Source organism: Equus caballus, chromosome 1, assembly GCF_041296265.1.
Source record: "Equus caballus isolate H_3958 breed thoroughbred chromosome 1, TB-T2T, whole genome shotgun sequence".
In the NCBI taxonomy this organism is placed as follows: domain Eukaryota; kingdom Metazoa; phylum Chordata; class Mammalia; order Perissodactyla; family Equidae; genus Equus; species Equus caballus.
Window position 1 is genome coordinate 1,029,450 of NC_091684.1, and position 6,155 is coordinate 1,035,604.

At 45.7% G+C, this 6,155-nt stretch overlaps 2 pseudogenes; one reads left to right on the plus strand and one right to left on the minus strand.

Annotated features, from left to right (window-relative positions):
- Positions 1-4,684: 4,684 nt before the first annotated feature.
- On the minus strand, positions 4,685-6,155 carry OR13A32P (olfactory receptor family 13 subfamily A member 32, pseudogene; annotated as a pseudogene).
- On the plus strand, positions 4,836-5,805 carry LOC119645420 (olfactory receptor family 13 subfamily A member 32, pseudogene; annotated as a pseudogene).

Here is a 6,155-nt window from a genome sequence, read left to right on the forward strand (position 1 = left end):
TCTCAACAATGGATAGACCATCCAGATAGAGAATCAATATGAAAACGGAATTGAGCACCATGATAGACAAAATGAACCTAATAGAAATACACACTACATTCTATCCTGCAACAGCAGAATACACATTCTTGTGCACAAGGAGTTTCTGTGATAGATCATATGTTAAACCACAAAACAAGTGTTAGCAAATTCAAGAAGATTGAAATCATACCAAGCATCTTCTCTAACCACATGGTATGAAACTTGAAATCGGTAACTGGAGAAAAACTGGAAAACTCACAAATACGTGGAAATGAAAAAACACTTTCCTGGATGACCAATAGACCAAAAATAAAGGGTAAATAAAAAAGTATCTTGAGACAAATGAAAATGGAAACACAACACACCAAAACTTATGGAATGCAGAAAAAGCAGTTCTAAGAGGGAAGTTGATAGCTATAAACTCCTACATCAAGAAAATGGAAAGTTCTCAAATAGATCACTTTACACCTCCAGGAATTAGAAAAAGAAGATCAGATTGAGCCCACAGTTAGAAGAAGGGAGGAAATAATAAAGATTAGGGCAGAAATAAATGAAATGCAGTATAGAAAAATAATTGATAACATTAACAAAACTAGGAGCTGATTCTTTGAAAAGATAAGCAAAATTGACAAACCATTAGCAAGACTAATGAAGACAAAAGAGAAAGGATCCAAACCAACAAAATTATAAGTGAAATAGGAGACTTTACAATTTATACTACAGAAATACAAAGGGTCATAAGAGGATACTATGAAGAATTATATGCCAAAAGACTGAACAACACAGAAGAAATGGATAAATTCTCAGAAATACACAACCGACTAAGATTGAATCAGGAATAGAAAATCTGAAAGACCATTACTAGGAAGGAGACTGAATTGGTAATCAAAAATCTCCCAATGAAGAAAAGCCTAGGACCAGAAGACTTCACTGGTGAATTTTACCAAACGCTTAGAGAAGAATTAAGGCCAATTCTTCTCAGACTCTTCCAAAAGACTGAAGAGGATGGAACACTCACGAACTTATTTTGAGAGGCCAGGGTTATCCTGAACCCAAGCCAGAAAAGGACTCTCCAAGAGAAGAAAACTACAGGCCAATATCTCCGAATATAGATATCTATGAATATAGATGGACAAATTCTCAATAAATACTCATACAACAAATCCAGCAGCATCCTGAAAGATCATTTACCATGATGAATTGGGATTCATCACTGGGATGCAAGGATGGTTCAACATACACAAATCAATAAATATGATACATCACATTGATAGAAAGAAAAAAAATCATATGATCATCTCAATTGACGCAGAAAAAGCATTTGACAACATTCAACATCCTTTCATGACAAAAACTCTGAACAAATTATGTATACAGAGAATGTACTTCAACACAACAAAGGCCATATATGTGGAGCCCACAGCTAACATCATACTCAACGTGAAAGGTTGAAAGCTTTTCCTCTAACATCAGGAACAAGACAAGGGTGCCCACACTCACCACTCCTATTCAACACGGTCCTGGAAGTCCTAGCCAGAGCAACCAGGAAAGAAAAAGAAATAACAGGTGACAGAACATGAAGGGCAGAAGTAAAATGGTCTCTATTTGCAGATGACATGATTTTATACATAGAAAATCCTAGAGATTCCACCAAAATAATATTAGACCTAACAACAAATTCAGTCAAGTTTCAGGATACAAAATTAACATACAAAAATTGGTAGTGCTTCTGTATGTGAATGACAAATTGCCTGAAAAAGGAATCAATCAAATGATCCCATTTACAATAGCATCAAAAACAATAAAATACTTAGGAATAAATTTAAGCAAGGAGGTGAAAGAAGTGTACAATGAAAACTACAAGATATTGATGAAAGAAATCAAAGACACAAATAAATGGAAAGGTATCTGATGGTCATGGGTTGGAAGAATTAACATGGTTAGAATGTCAATACTACAAAAGTCATCTATAGATTCAATGCAATCCCTATCAAGTTTCCAGTGGCATTTCTTACAGAACTAGAAAAAGGAATCCCAAAATTTATATGGAACAACAAAAGACCCCGATTAACTGAAGCAATCCTGAGAAAGAAGAACAAAGCAGGAGGCAAAACACTTCCTGATTTCAAGCTATAGTCTAAAGCCAGAGTAATCAAAGCAGTATGGTACTGGCATAAAAATACACCTTTACCACTGGGACAGAATCAAGAGCCCTGAAATTATCGCAGCATATACGGTCAACTAATATTTGACAAAGGAGCCAAGAATACTCAAAGGAGAAGACAGTCTCCTCAAAAAATGGTGCTGGGGAAACTGGACAGCCACATGCAAAAGGAAGAAACTGGATCTCTATCATATACCACTCACAAAAATTAACTTGAAATGGATTGAAGACTTAGATGTAAGACCTTAAGCCTATAGCTCCTAGAAGAAATATAGGAAAAAAAACCCTGAACATGGGGCTTAGCAACAATTTTTCAGATATGACAATTAACCACAAACAATGCAATAAAAAATAAACAAGTCGGACTACATCAAACTAAAAAGCTTCTGCACAGCAAAAGAAATGATCAACAAAATGAAAAGACAACCTACAGAATGGAAGGAAACATTTGTAAATCATCGATCTGATAAGGGGTTAATAGCCAAGATCTATAAAGAGCAGATACAACTTAATAGCAGAAAAACATATCCAATTAAAGAATGGGCAAAGGACTTGAATATTTTTCCAAAGAAGATATTCAGATGGCCGACAGGTGTGTGAAAAGGTGCTCAACATCACTAGTCACTAGGGAAATGCACATCAAAACCACAGCAAGTTATCACCTCACACCTGTTAGAGTGACTCGTGTCGGAAAGAGAAGAAGTGTTAGTGAGGCTGCGGAGAAAGGGAACGCTTGTGCGCTGTTAGTAGGAATGTAAATTGGCGCAGCCACTATGGAAAACAGGATGGAGTTTCCTCAGAAAGTTAAAAGTAGACCTACCCTCTGATCCAGCAATTCCACTTCCAGCAGAAACGAAATCACTATGTCAAAGAGACACCTGCACCCTGTGATCAGCGTAGCATTATTCACAACAGCCAAGGCATGGAAATGACCTTAGTGTTCACCAAGAGATGAATGAATGCAGAGAACACACGTACACACGGCAATACCATTCAGCCATAAAAAGATGGAAATCTTGCCATTGCAACAAAATAGATGGGCCTGAGGGCATTATGCTAAGAGAAATAAGTCAGAAAGAGAAAGACATTTACTGTAAAACCTCAGTTATATGTGGAATCTAAAAAACACCTCATGCTCATAGAAAAAGAGATCAGATTAGAGGTTCCCAGAGTCATGGGGTAAGAGGTGGAGAATTGTGTGAAGGTGATCAAAAGGTACGAACTTCCAGTTGTACGATAAAAAGTACTGGGGATGTGACGTACAACATGGTGACTATAGCCGCCACTGGAGTATGGTATAGAGGAAAGTTGCTAAGAGAGTAGATCCTGTGTTGTCATCACAAGGAAAGACAATATTTTCTTTTCTTTTTTTCTTGTATCTCTAAGAGATATTGATACAATGAGATAAACTTATTGTGGTAATCCTTTCACAAGGTATGTAAGTCAAGTCATTACGCTGCACACCTTACACTGAGATATTGCTTATGTCAATTACATCTCAATAAAGCTGGAAGGAAGAATACATAAACATACTCTTAAATATAAAAGAAGCAGTTTTCCATAATTGTGGCTCTCACAACTGGATGGGGCGGAAGGGCTGAGGCAGGTGGCTTTGACTGTTGAGCAAGGTTTGAGGAGGACCCCCGGGCAGCTTCCCACGTCAGCTCAGCGTGAGCTCGGCAGCTCCAGCAACGCGTCTGTGCTCCAGGGGAGGCACCAGCTGTCGCTGCACATTTGGATGTCCTTGCAAATGTTAATGGTACAAGCAGAGTTTATCGTCGGCACAGGTGAAATTACCAGGGAGGAAGACAAGAGAGCCTCGGGTGAAGCCGTGAGGAACACCAGCAGTCAGAGGCCAGTGCAGAGGGCAAACAAAGGACGACAATAACCAGACTGAGAAGAAATGCACCCTAAGCAATGCTCTCGGGGCTTCGTGTAAATTGAAGAACCAAGGAGAACTCTTTCCTGCCATGGCAAAGTTTCTTGGGTAAGGATGAAGCTGCCCTTTTTGGGGAAGAAAGAAAGAAAGCCACACCTCCTTTCTGCAGGTCAGTGAATGGAAGGCTGGGCCACATCCTCTCCCACCCTCCCTGTGGTGCCAGAACCACGAAACCTCACAGACACAGGGAAGCAGCCACCTTGTGTTTTCCCAGACCTCACACCAGGACGAGTTGGGTTGGAGGATCCGGATGTGGGAGAGGTGTCCACAGCGGGGTATCAGGAGACCCCAGTCAGAACGAACCAGGCCATGTGCACACCGGGCAAGTCTGACTCTCAGATCTCCCCTGAACGTGGACCCCCGACTCTGAGAGGGGAGGTGGCCAGCAGCGCCCTGCGGCTGCAGGGTCCAGCGTTGCTCCAGGTGCCAGGTGCTGGGGAAAACTCGTCAGCAGGACGCTGGAGGGGAGGGAGTTGAGTGGGCCCCACTGGATCTCCTGCTCTTCCCCTTGCCCCTGGCTCTACCCGGCCACCCGGCCCCCCTGCAGTCCTGACAGCATCCACCCTTCGGGCCTCAGGCACTTGGTTAAAGGGCCACGTGGAACGCAGGCAGCTCCCTGGGGAGGCACATCCTGCATACACCCATCCCATTAGCACCTTCCTGCTCTGGGCTATTGCAGCACACTCTCCAAGTCCTATCTTGAAGTTAGCTGGTTGACACCTGCAAATTCCACCTGGGCCTTTCCCTTCCTTTGCCGGACGCAGGAAGCACCCTCCTGAGGGCCACTTTGATGTCCTTGTTCCGCAGAGAGTAGATGAGGGGGTTCAGGGTGGGGCTGACTGCTGTGTACAGCAAGGCAACCACTTTGGCATTTTCCATGGAGGAGCCAGAGCCCGGGAGGATGGAGGTGTAGACGACGGTGGAGTAGCACAAGGTGACCACCAGGAGGTGCGAGGAGCAGGTGGAGAAGGCCCGCCGCCGGCCCGCGGCTGAGCGGACGCGCAGGATGCTGGCGATGATGCAGCCGTAGGACGCCAGGGTGAGCAGGAAGTTGACCACGCCAAAGTAGACGTCTGCTATGACGATCATGATGTCATTCAGGGTCGTTGGGCTGCAGGAGAGCAGCAGCAGCGTGGGGACTTCACACAGAAAGTGACAGATCTGATTAGGGCCACAGAAACTCAGCCTTGTCATCAGGCCAGTGTGCAAGAGGTGCTGAATGCACTGACCGTCCACACGCTGCCCGCCAGCAGGGCGCAGACAGGCCAGCTCATCAGCCTGCGGTAGTGCAGCGGGTGGCAGATGGCCACGTAGCAGTCATAGGCCATGAGCATGAGCAGCAGGAGCTCGGCCCCCAGAAACCACGTCAGGAAGAAGAGCTGGGTCATGCAGCCCCCATAGGAGATGGTGCCACCCTTCTCCACCAGGTTCTCCAGCAATCTGGGGAGAACAGTCGATGTGCAGACAATGTCCAGGACGGCCAGGTTGGTGAGGAAGAAGTACATCGGGGTGTGGAGGCCCGGGTGCAGGCTGATGGCCACGACAATGAGCGTGTTTCCTGCGAGAGCCCCTAGGTACAGGGGGAGGAACAAGGCCAAGAAGAGACCCCCAGCCCAGGGGCCTGTGAGAAGCTCTGCAGGACAAACTCCTCCACGGCCGTGCGGTTGTCTGTGGCCATCGTGAGGCTGGGTGTCTGGACACAGCCGCCCGGCAGAGGGAGGCACGGGGCGGCGGACGGCCTCTGCGGGGGTGCTGGCTCTCCGCACCTCGCTGCAGGAGCACAAAATCAGGGGTCAGCGAGGGTCCTGCTCCCAGGGAGACAGTCAGAGAACAGTGTCCACCCCAGAGCCCTGGGCCCTCCCAGCCATGCAGGCACCGCACCCCCGCGACAACCTGGTTGTGGCCAGGTCTGCACCACCCCGTAAATCACACAGAAGGGTCAGCATGACCTGTCTCACTGACTGTGAATGTGTCCTGTGGGGAGGAGCTCCTTGCTGTGCTCGGTCTTGCCTCAGAGTGTGGAGGGCCCTG